The 13354-nt window shown below is 40.7% G+C and overlaps 1 protein-coding gene across 1 annotated transcript in view; it reads right to left on the minus strand.

Moving 5' to 3' along the window:
- The window catches only part of LOC113543808 (retinoic acid receptor beta), a 142859-nt gene extending 132553 nt beyond the window's left edge, over positions 1–10306 (minus strand). The window contains exon 1 of the mRNA XM_026942279.3: positions 10097–10306. The gene's annotated coding sequence lies outside the window, so the exon portion shown is untranslated. The remainder of the gene's footprint in view (positions 1–10096) is intronic.
- Positions 10307–13354: the final 3048 nt, after the last annotated feature.

Consider the following 13354-nt stretch of genomic DNA (forward strand, 5'->3'; position numbering starts at 1 on the left):
CAGCATCAATATTTTCAGTTGTATATTAATATTCACGACTGCATGTAAGAGAGAGAACATAAGTGACAAAAAAAGCCCATTTGTAGATGAAAAGCTGACAGTTGGGAATATAAGCCCCAAGCCACCACTTTCATACAAAAAGTGCTACATACCGCAGCTACTTCACTTGTCCTTTTAAACACGACTATGTGAGCACGGCTCTTCGAATGAGAATGACTCCAAGGGCAGCTGTTTTATACGGACGGCCTCTATAGGCAGCAAGTCATTTAAATTCTTGTGGCGGACAAGCAGAGCTCATCTGTCTGACTCCTTCATAAGAGCATTGCCTCACATGCCTCCAGATCAAACCGTGCTCTAAAAAGAGTTCTCATTGTTCTGAGTCGTACTCCCAATTCCTGCTGCTCTGAAACGTAAAACTGGTATGGATTTTTCTGCCGAGGAGATGGTCCCTTTTTTTTTTTTTTGGTGGTGGTGGTGGTGGGGGGGGGTCTAAGGGCAGGATGAAAGACCTGACTGCCTCTGATAGATTTGTGGCAGCATCTTCTGCCTACAGCTACACAGCTGCAGTAAAGCTACAATTACACAACAGGCCCATTTAGGGACTTACGTACATGCAGAGATGCACAAAGATAACAGAAGAGCACATAAGAACGTGCAGTATTTACACTAACAGAGGAAAGCAAACAAATCAAAGTATTTGGTGGACAAATCAGTGTCTGACACAGGACCCGATGTCCAAGAAAGACAAGGCTACTCCTATATTGAAGCCTATAGACTGCTTTGACCTAGCTGACTGATCTATCTTTACGTCACGTTACGATTCATGACAAAATCGGATCCTTTTTGATGAGAAAATTAATGCTGAAATTAATGCTGTCATTGAACAAGAAGCATTCTCCAGCAAATACACTAATCACTAAAGACTGAAGCTGCCACTGAAATGAAGCAGCTTGCATTCAGAGTAGAGCTAATGCCCTGACAAGTCAATTACATCTTGTAGTAATTACCATGACACTGGCACTCTATAGAGAAAGTTAATAAAGCTGCTATGTAAGGAAGAAGAGTGTGATGTTATAGAAAATAATAAAGGACGCAGTGGTGCAATGCGGCTTGATGTAAAACGGAGTTACTTACTTACCACCCTGAAGTCGATTCTATCGCAATAACAGCACATCCCAAAATGTTTTACTCCTCTTATACCACAGAAATTTGTCAATGATTACATTTACACATCATACTTTTATCCATTTAGAGTCACACATAATGTTGTGAAACATCTGTGAAACAAGTTAGTTTCTGTTATCACTTACATTACGGTCGTTTCCTCACCAGCCTCTATTTATTTCGCTCTCTCTTGTAATTATACGTTAATAACACAAATGTTGCCCTGTCACTAATAAGCTGCAATGGAAAACTTTACCTCGGATTGTTACAAAGCACTGACACTGGAGACCCATAAATGCTTCAATAATTATTTAGGTTATTCGAAGGGATCCAGTGCTTTTGATCAGGTGAGGGTATATTCAAATGTGTGATACAGGAAATCCTGCTTTGTTAGTCCTGGATACTTATACTTTAAATTGCACAACACTGTACTCTTAATTGTCTTCCAAGTCAGTGTATGATATGAAAGAGGAGGGCATAAAACAGGGGGACACAGAAAATCTGTGTAACAGAACTAAATGGACAAGCCTCTCCTTTAAATTTTGCCACTTAGAGAATATAAATAACAGAAGAGACAACTCAGGAGTGATCAAATATTGTGTAAGATTGGCAATGCATGGCTAGTTAATATTTCTTAGATCATCATGCGGCGACTTGTTTTTATTCATTCCCTAAAGCAGATTTGATCCTAAGCAGATTTCTGACAACTAGGAGAAACTTTTAGTCATGAGAACTTGTATAGTGGTGGGAAGTGGCTTCCTCCTTGCACATAGCCACTAACCTTCAGTGAAATGACGAGAACTTAATGTCTCATCAAACAGGATGACTGGTAGGAAGGAGGACAGGAAGGAGATTTGGAGGATTTTCGCTGGAAATCAAATAAAAAGTACGAGCTGACTGCTACAACCCTGCAGCATCATTTTTGTTTTTCTGAGTGCTTTAGCAGCCCTGACCAGGCACATAGTTTTTTAGAAATGCATTAAAAGGCCCTAATGCGGTGCAGTTTTAAAGGAGATATAGACCTATATATCGTTTTCTGGTGCTCTTCCGTGGAGATTGAGGGAACAGGCAGCTTGCCAGGGAAGACCCTATCCAGATTTGGCAGACGAGTACAAATGCTTGGCAGCGCCGCTGGCTGAACAGTGCCAGAGCGCACGCTGGCATTGACTGCCGAGGTTCAGCGAGAGGTGAATCACCGCTCACAGTAGTAGTAATAGACCCACAGCTGCAAACCAGGTTTTAAAGACATAAAGTCTCTCTCTCTGTGTAAAAATAGCCTGCTTTAGGATAATGCGCTATAACTGTGGTTATGTAAAAGACTGTAGCAGGGACAGCTATGCACACAGAAGATTGCTGACTTGCATAAGAAGAATGAGAGTAGAAAGAGTTTGAGTTCCTGAAGAACTTATAGTTCAGGATTCAGACTCTGACAGCTTTATATAACCTTTCAGTAACTGGCACTCTTCCCATCAGCTAGTGTCCTCATAAAAATATGACAAGACTTGGAATGAGTGGAATCAGCGTGTTCATCAGTGGTAACGAGATTTATTCGGTTTGGTTCATTAAAACCGCCTACATTCCGGCCTATTAAAAGGAAGTGAAAGCAAGGGGAGTCTTTTTGAACAGCGTATTTTTTGAGGATGCTGTAATTACTTCCCGAGAACCCCAGATGAGACCGAAATTAACTCATTTGTGAGAGTGAAGAGAAATTGCGAGAGAGTGAAGGAAGGGAAAAGAGTGTGGGATAGAAAGAATACAAAAAAGTAGCAAAAGAAAAAAGAATGGGAGGAGAAAACAAATCTGAGCAGCAGTGCTGAGATTTCTGCTGCATTGCACCTCTACTCGCAATCTCTCTATAATCTCTCCAGTCGAAATTCTCTTCATTTTCATTCCTGAATCCAATGAAACTCTACTGACGTCTTCATTACTCCTTGTCTCAGAGCTATACAGAAGTCATGGACATTAACAGAGTGGAATAACTTCAGCATCTCACTAAAACATCTGAATCCAAAAGACAGTCCAAAAGACAGAAAGCTCTAGTAACTATAAACAAGGACTCAAGGACACATAAGTGGTGCTGCAGTTCTAGTTTGAGTCAAGGGTCTTCTAAGAAAAAATTTCAAATTCTGACCAATTCAATTTTGCCTTACAGTGATCATCAATCCCCTACAAAACAGTCCATAAAGAAGTGTATCTTCTTCCAGGCTTGGAACTGCAGGCTGAGAGAATAAAGACAGGATAGATGGAGCAGAACAGAGGGATGGATGCGAGAGGTACCAGGTGCAGATGCCAGCCTATTAGGTAACGGTGATGATAATTAGGATGCAACGAGAGCCATTTGCATTGCAGACGGGAGCCCTATTTAAAGAAAAAATAGCATGCCCTTCCAACAACGTCTGCAGCAGAGCAATCATTGTCGTCCCCTTCTGTTTAAACAGTAATAAACCAAAGCAGATGAAAACAGCTACACTTCTAGCACAGAACATTGCCTTTGCCTCATACCTGTTACATAGATTTCATTAAATAATTAAGGCATTCCTCATCTTTATTTATACTGGCTGACAGTGTGGAGGTATTCTAAAATATATACAGATGAGCTAATCTGCAGGTACTGTAGCGCATGATTATGTTACAGAAAAGATTATGTTCATTAACTCATTCATTTATTCATCTTCGGTTAACAGCTTTTTCCTGGTCAGAGTCGTGGTGAATCCAAAGCTTGTCCCAGAAACACTGGGTGTAATGTGGGAATACACCCTATATGGAACGCCAGTCCATTGCAAGGCACTATACACACACATTCACACCTAGGGGCAATTTAGCACAGCTATTCCACCAGCATGTTTTTCAAAGGTAGGAAGAAGCCGGAGAACATGGAGGAAACCCACGTGGACATGGGGAGAACATGAGAAACTCCACACAGGCAGTAGCTCAGACTCAAACCCTGGAGCTGCTCTCTCAATGAAATTGGTGGTATTTTAATTTCTGTGTATTTTGTGGTTTTAATAAACTACAGGTTCTTCATTCTGACACTGATATCCTTTAACCAACATCTGTGCTCATATACAGCTAATTAACAGTTACTTTAACTGAATAGCCTAATCATCAGAAAATAACAAAAAAACTGTAAATGTTGAGTCTGTGCTTTGTCCTTCCACTGAAAACTGCAAACAACCCTCCAGAGCACGAAACCATCTAAAAAGACCCAGAATCCACTTCAACTTTCAACCCCTCGTCTTTCCATGATCATTCAAGAGCAGTGGGATTTAATGAGGTAATTCAAACACACTGATGCAATTTTTATACATGCCTCACAGTTAAAAATCAGTATGCCCGATAAGTCTGGTCCTCTGCCGAGCTTTCATTCATTATTGATGCTTGGAGACAGGAGTCTACACCTGAAGGCACACAAGGATTCCCATAGCCAGGCTGGCCATCAAAGCCTCCTCCATAATCTCTACTTTTCTCCTTCTCACCCTCCTCTCCCACCCTCTCTCTCTCTCCCACCCTCTCTCTGTTGTTACGCCACATTATAAAGCCCATCTTACTCAATTTCTATAAACCAGCAATGTTTAATTATAAAATTATTTGCATCATCATATGGGCATTAAGCTCATAGTTTGATGGTTAAAGCCTCCCAGCTTTCTAATTAAAATGGCAATATGAATGTCTCAAGGCCAAGTAGGCCTGTTTATGCAACTCAAATACGCAGCATTTCCAATCTGTGCTCAAGTGAAAACCAGTGGCATCTTTATGGGTCTGTTTTTGTTAAAGCGTACACCGAACAGTCATTAATGCCTCAGTAATTACTTCTATGATCTTCTTTCACGTGGCTGACTAGCTGCCACTTTGTGTGTGAGGCTTTTTTTTTTCATGTAATTAAATGTCAGATTGATAGCTCTATTGCAGACAGTAATACAATACCCCAGGCGGAAATGAGAAACCATACTGACAGAGGATTTGGAGTTAAACATATTAAAATGAGAATTCAAATTCACTCTTGTAATGTCAACAGCAGTGGGCTATTGTTATGGATCAGACATCAGTAGCTGCAGAGTTCATTTCATAGAATAGTCTGGTCTTACAACATCACATTGATACACTGGCACCACGCATAGCTCTAATCTGAGTAAACTACAGAGAGAAAGTGAAGATAGAACTTGTCTTAAGCCTCAGATTTAGCCTTTCAGCTGCAGAGGAGAAAGCTCAGAACTCTATGTTAATTTTAGCAAGTTGCTCGTGTCACTTGTAGTTTAGTGACTGATACTTCTTCTAAAGTTTACTAGTAAACACAAATTGAATAACGTCCTAATCAGTGTTTACATGGTTTACATGTTATATGCTAGGATTTGTACTAGCTTTGTTGTACTGGCTACGTGCACTCAACACAGGCACCAACAATCACTACTACTTCCTTCTGAGTTTTATTTTTCTTCGTAATGTCTCTATACATATTTAATGAGAGGTCATATATATATATATATATATATATATATATATATATATATGTTTTTACAGTTATCTAACTACACATTTAGACTAGTATTCCTCCATTTTTGTGTGCCAGTAAACAGTAAATGGGAACAAATTGCAGGTAGGAACAAAAGTTGTGACTGGAGAACTGAAGAAAGTAAGTCAGAGGAATCTTTCAAGCCAGTCGTTTTGATTTTTCGCTTTACCACATCATACCTAATTTGCACAGAACTGAAATTCCAATATCGCTTGTCGCTGGCTAGCATGACCGTTTGTTGACCATGTTGACGGTATTGAGTCTAATTCTAATGCAGTTATTACAAGATCTCTTCCAACTGGGGATGTGCAAGACTAGTTGACTAGTTGTCTAAATGGTACTGCTGCTGATAGTCAACATTGGAAATCCTAGTTGATTACATTTAAAAATCTTTTTACACATTTATATTTTGCTTTATATTTTTAGAAAGGCTACATTCAAATTACTCTCATGTTAATGTTACGTTTTAAAAACAATACATTATACTGAAAAGTGAATTTAATTTCTCCCCAGACCTCGCATGCGTTTTCTCCATGGCACTTGTGGCAGGCTCAGAGAAAAGTCCACCCGGAAGACGAGCAAGGTGTGGGAATATTTTGACTTAAAAGGAAACGGAAAATTTTTGGGTAGGCTATGTCATGTCAAACTGGCATATAACAATTCCAGTGGAGCCATGCATAGCCATATTCAGCACAGGCACGTAGGTGATAGCATAGCAGAGACTAGCTTAAGCAAGCAAATGCCCATCAAGTCGTTCACTTCAACTCACTGCCGCTGTGATCTCGCCCACTCTGAAAAAATAACCGAGCTTATCTCAGAGATGACTGCAAGAGACATGCTACCACTCAGTTTTGTTGAGGGAGAAGGCTTCCGAAAATTGATGGACTGTATAGGCTAACTTTGATTAAGTGAATGCTTATGTTTTTTACGACAGTACAATGTACAATGATCACAATGCAAGGCAAGCACATCGCATATATATGACCTATTTTCAGTGGCATTCAGTAAGGGATTTGACTGTGTGGATTTGGTTCATAGATTAAGTATTTCAGATGGATCACATATACACACAATGTTTTTGTCTTCTGGGGGTTTCTTTTAGACTAGTCGACTAGTCGGTTACAAAATTTCCGTTTAAACGTCAGTGTAATTAGTCGTAGCGCACACCCGTACATCCAACTGATAAACACAAAAAATACGCATACAATAAGCATGTGCTTAATTCCTTTACAAAGGTAGCTGCTTCTTTTTTTTTTTTTTTTTTCAAATTGTATTCAGCTCTCAGAATTGCTGTGGTAAATCACAATATTTGCTCTCATACACAGTAAAAACTACTGTTCTGTTCAGTGCAATTTTGTTATCTGCAATACACAATGCATCGAGAAAGGAATAAGATCAAGCATGCGCAGCGAGATCAGCCATCACCAAACATTTACAGTCTTTTTTCACAATAAAGTCTAGGTACTATTAGCATTTACATTCTATCAGCTATCTAAATCACAGGCTATTTCCATCTACTTGGCAGACAGAGTTCGTAGAGTCCCAGTGTTTTAAAATGAGACAGATAAAATACAGTGACACATCATGTTGTAGGCTAATCACTTTAACTTCTAATTGATGTTACTAACAATGTAAGGCGTCTTCGAATGGCAAACTATGGTCCAAATCCAGAGCAAGCAATGTATTTTTGAGTACTGAAACCAAGCACAAAATAAATGTAGGATAAAAACTGGCTATAGTTCAGCTACTCTAGTTTTCTAAGCATGAACCAGCATAACTTCTGCAGCAGATCCTCCGTTGCATTTTATCCAATCATGTATTTGTGTCAATTATTTAGCTGAAAGCAGCTCATCAGACCAGAGACTACTACAAGAATACAGAAATTAGCTCAGACATTTTACAGACTTTTATCCATTTTTCATTTTGTTTACCCTCACTGGTCTGATTAGCGAACTGACAAGATGGTGCATTTTTTTAAGTCGAAGATGAAAAGATGAATGAACAGAGAAGTATGTGTTTATTTCCCCTTTATATCAAATTCAAAACCTATGTGTCTCATCTGTTCAGAGTCTGTGACTCTAGTCTATGAAACAAAACAACCACTTCAAATTCTCATTTATAGCCATTAACTCATCACTAATGGTTAAGCATTGAAAGGTAAAATCAGTCATGTTATTTGCTTATCCAGACCTTTGTAAGCCAGGGGTTTATTGTAACTGGAGCGTTACTAATTTTACTTGAATACCCCTGGTCTAGCTTGAAGGCTCAGCTCACCCACTGGAGAGACCTGTGAAGAAGTGAAGAAGTGCTATAAGGCACGCCAACTTTGCGTGATAGATTTCCTCTCTTCTATGAGAGCACTTTGCCACCTACTGACCATAGAATGCTATCACATGACTCCTTCAACCACTTACGAGCGACTGGACTCAGTAACTTGTACTGTAGAGGTTGTCTTTAAGAATGAATATCAAACAGGAAATGTAATTTAGAGCTAGTTGAATTTTTTTCCCTGGCCTATTCAACGTAAACTGAACGAATACACAGAATCCACAGACTTATATTCTGAAAGACAAATGAGCTTAATAACTGAATTCTGTGTTTTGAAGAAACATTGGAAGGAAGGTGTGTGATTGCACTAAAGCTTAAACATGAATTTTTTAAAGTCATAGTGCAGCTTAAAATTAACAGCCTTATTAATGTAGGGGGACTTTAGGCTATTGCGTCTCTGAGGGTCGTCCTTTGATATTATTTCTCTGAATCATTAATTTTGCATGGCTCAGAGCTTAATCAGCTACCTAATGCCCAACATCTTCATTATCCAGAAGCTCGGAGAACTTGCCATGGCTGCCTACAGCACATGAATTCTAATGAAGAAGAAGAAGGGGGGGGGGAAATCCTGCCAAGAAGCGGACACTAAAAAGTTACACATCTTTTATTAATTTTCCGAGCTGACAATGCTTGAAGAAGACATTCTAGCAAATCAACATAACAATTACGTGACTCACAAGTCAATGGCATACTGGTGGGCATTAGCATATTCCAAAGCATGTTTTATGGATGTACTTCAGTGAGAGAAACATCAAAGACGTCTTTTTCTTTTAGATACTAAGCATGAAGGGCAGCAGATGAGAATAGGGATTTGAAAAGGGGAGGTACAGACCTGTGTCATGCCTCAAATAAAGCTGTTAGTGAGACAGAAAGTGGGAGTGAATACAGGATAGAGAGATGCTGCAACAGGAAGACAGAGAGAGAGAAAATGAGAGATCAGATTAAGGAGGGAAAATGAAAGAAAACGAGATTGAAAGATTAAAAGACACAATAGGAGACAGAGTAAAACAATGAAGCAAGGACTGAGAAATGAGAGAGGATGTGATCAAGTGAGAGACAGAATGAGAGAAAATGAGTGAGAGATTTTGTCTCTTATTTGTGGTTGTTTCTCCCTACCTTGGTTTGTTTTGGGTATTTTCTTGCTCTTTTATATTCTAGCCTGCAGATTTTTCCTGTATGTATAACCTTTCATTCATCTTCAGTAACCACTTTATCCTGGACAGGGTGGAGGTGGATCCGGAGCCTATCCCGGGAACGCTGGGCGAGAGGCGGGAATACTGCACATCCTGGATGAGACGCCAGACCACTGCACATGCACTCATACACTCATTCACACATAGGGGCAATTTAGAGTTCACAATCCACCTACGGGCGGTGAGAGGAAACCGGAGAACCCGGAGGAAAGGCACACGCACGTGAAGACAACATGCAAAACTTCACACGGAGAGTAATCTGTACTCAGGATCGAACCAGGAACCCTGGAGCTGTACCTGTATCTTGGAAAGAGTTTCGAAATGTAAAAAATCATTGTGGTAGAAATGTACCTGGAAATATAAATATGTGATTAATGATATGACACTAACTATGAAGCAAAGTTGGAAATGCAGGTGCAGATGGAAGTCAATAACTCTTCAATTCACATCAACTTCTTTCTTGTTTGAAGCAAGTCAGATCCACAGCAGCCCTCATCATGCACAGGCTGAATCCCAAACAGCTCCCTAGTGGACACTATACACTATATAGGGTGTGGAAGCACATTGATCATATCAGATGTAGTGCACTTATATACAGTATATAGGGAGTAGGATTCAGATTGAGACGTCGCCTGGGCTTCATATAAACACTAATGCTGAGGATTTGGCTCTATGTCAGTACTCTAGGTGGTTTAGGACGCAGCCTATCAGGGGAATACTTAATTAGATCAGCATTAATTAACCTAAAAGTTGAGTATAAACAGTGTGTGTTAGGTTAAAGTCTGGACTCGGAATAATATAGGTTTATACATGTTACATAAGACATATCTGCCACTAGTATATTACAATTAGTAGCTCGCGTGCCAAAGTCACGTGCTGACAAAAATAACTGTTAACTTACCTGCGGCTAGATGTTAGCCTCGATGGCTACTTTCTTGATATCCTAAAATAACAGGCTTGTGGGGCTTTTAAATCGCTTTTAACCAGTCCGTTTCTATTCAGCCGCGCGAATCGGATCGGTCACTGAAGGCGGAAGAAGGTCCTCAGGTACACCGACCTTACACACTCTCACAGCGGGGACAGTGACGAGCGGAGTTTCCCTCAAACAGGGAAAAAAAAAAAAAACAAAATCCCCCGCACAGTGACAGGTGCGCGCGCGGGAGGGGAGGGGAGGGGAGGGCAGGGGGCGGGGCTTTGCGCACCGCGAGCGGAGCGGAGGTCGCGAGCTCGGAGCGTGAGCTTGTTAAGCGGGAGCGCGCGCGCGCGCGCACGAGTCCGTGTCCGCCCGCTGTGATTTCCGGGCGAGTGCTGCAACTGAAAGAAGGACGCGTCTTGCGGAACCAGGTGCAAAATAAACCGCAAAAAACGCCATGTTGCAATGTAATCGCGTCAAGGTTTGCCATGTAAATCTCTTGATTAGTCTATTTAGAAATATAAATAATATAGTCTAATAATAAGTTTGAGTATATCAATAAGTATTTCCTAAGAACAATAAGTAATTAATAAGTATATTAATAAGTATTCCCGGGACCACTGGGGTGCATAAGTATTCCCAGGACCACTGGGCGTGCATAAGTATTCCCGGGAACACTGGGCATGCATAAGTATTCCCAGGAATGTTGGGTGTGTATAAGTATTCCCGGGAACGCTGGGTGTGCATAAGTATTCCCGGGACCACTGGGGTGCATAAGTATTCCCGGGAACACTGGGCGTGCATAAGTATTCCCGGGAACACTGGGCATGCATAAGTATTCCCAGGAATGTTGGGTGTGTATAAGTATTCCCGGGAACACTGGGTGTGCATAAGTGTTCCCAGGAACACTGGGCATGCATAAATAGTCTCAGGAACCCTGTGGGTGCATAAGTATTCCTGGGAACACTGGGTGTGAAGTGGGAATATACCCTGGACAGGATGCCAGGCTATCACAGAACATCATGCGCTCAGATATTCACACACTCATTCACAGCTAGGGGATATTTAGAGAACCCAGTCCTTCTGGGAGGTGAGAGGAAACCGGAGAACCCATAGAACATGTGAAACTCCACACAGACAGTAACCAGAGCTCAGGATCGATTTGAGGCACCAGTGCGACCTGCTGCAACACCGTGCCACCCCAATGCATTTTTAGTTCGACAAAAGACATTTCACTGTTTAGTGGATTTTCCCAAGAAGCTCTGCTCTTCACTTTTTATGTAGCATCACATAATAATCTACACACCAAGTGTATTTTGGTAAACTGCAAATGAGGGGATTTGCAGATCATTCATTCATCTTCAGTATCCTGGTCAAGGTTTTGACGCATCCTGGGTACAATGTAGAGTAGACAGTACATCTACTGGCATGGTTTTGGGAGGTGGGAAGAAACAAAAAATCCAGCAGGAAACCCATGTGGACACAGGGAGAACCTGCGAAACACCACTCGGACAGTAATCCAACCCTGGAGCTGTGAACACCACCCGCTGCACCACTATGCCACCCGTTTACACTTCATATTGCTGCTTTTATATTGGAACAAGTCAAACAGAATTAAATTTTTGTCCTTTTAACTGATTTCAGGTATGATCTAGACAGTCAGGATGGTCTACTTGAATTTTTATTGCAGGTAGGTAAAATTGTCAATGGGTATAAATTCTGAATTAGGAAAGTAAGGATTAGAATAAATGCTTTGTATGAAATATATATTCCTTTGTATGATTTAAATGTAGAAATCTGCTTTTACTGTTCCGTTTAGATTCATTTATTTGGCAGACACTCTTATCCAAAGTGACTTTTCATGTATACAGTTGAGCAGTTGAGGGCTAAGGGGTCTTGCTCAAGGATCCAACAATTTCCTGGTAGTCCTGGGATTTAAGCTCACAACCTTCAGATTTCTAGCGCAGAGGCTTATGCACTGAGCCACCACTGTAGATTCAGCCTCATACGTCTCATACAACCAAGCTTTCTATCTTAACAAAGCATCCTATCACCAGAATCCACCAGGAATATTTTTATATTGTCTACAGCTCTAAATATTTAGCTTCCCAGGCCAGGTTGTTGAGTTTTCTACTCAGTAAGAGACCGCAGGTATTATTATGCTGACAGATGAGAACGTCAGAGCTTCTGCCATTGCCTCGCTAATGCTTTCGCTTGGGTCTTCTCTATTGCACTCATTTCTTTCTCTCTCTCTCTCTGTCTCTGTCTGTCTCTCTCTCTATCTCTTTCAGTAGGAAAAGATGATATCATTATCAGCACAGAAGGCTGAGTGTGCATTCCTCTTCCCCAAGATGTTGTCTGCTCCACAGACAGTGAGAGAAAAACAGGAGAACGAGTGATAGTACAGCGGAGAAGAGAAACTCCTCTTTTTGACACCGCATCAATGCGCATCCCCTTATCTCTGCCATTTACTGCCCAGCCACACAATTACCCTGCTGGCTTTATTCACACACTGGTGACATGCTATTAGTTTCCTATACACACTATTTGAGTGTTTTCAGAGTGCCATAGCAGATGGAAATATACACACACACGTTTATTAAAGAGATGGGGGAATGTGGATCTTACTGAGGTTTAATTTTGTATGTGGTGTATTCAGTAAGGCTTTAATAAGCTGTCTCTGTGTGTTGTTTCTTCTAATGAGTTTCTTTTCAGGTTGTGTGACTGTGTGTGTGTGTGTGTGTGTTTGTGCAAGTGTTTGTGCATCTGTGGTTATGTGAATGTGTTGAGGATTCCAGATACAGTTTAAATAATTTGCATCTGTGTGTGTGTGTGTCTGTGTGTGCGTGTGTTTCTTTATATTTGCAGTACGAAGACCCCTTCACTTTATGCATACTTTATTGTATTATAGATTTTATTTACGGTTGATTAAATTTATCCTTTTACCTAAGAATCTAGACACAGTAATCCATACTGACAAAGCAAAAACATGTTTTTTCACGTTCTCAGCAAATTTATTAATCGAAAACGAAAAATTTCTCAGTGTTCAGAGCCTTGGCTATACATTATGCCACTCCCTGAGAGCACGACCAGTTTTGCTCTCTGGGGCTCCCGGCCATGGATGGCTGTGGCATCATTGGGATTTGAACTCCGGATGATAGGCGAATGCTTAGTTGTGGCAAATTCAACCGATTGGACATTATTTAACAGCCACACAAATAATGTGAATCAGGTCCAACAATTTAC

The sequence above is a fragment of the Pangasianodon hypophthalmus genome, chromosome 29 (genome assembly GCF_027358585.1).
Source record: "Pangasianodon hypophthalmus isolate fPanHyp1 chromosome 29, fPanHyp1.pri, whole genome shotgun sequence".
NCBI classification, from domain to species: Eukaryota; Metazoa; Chordata; class Actinopteri; order Siluriformes; family Pangasiidae; genus Pangasianodon; species Pangasianodon hypophthalmus.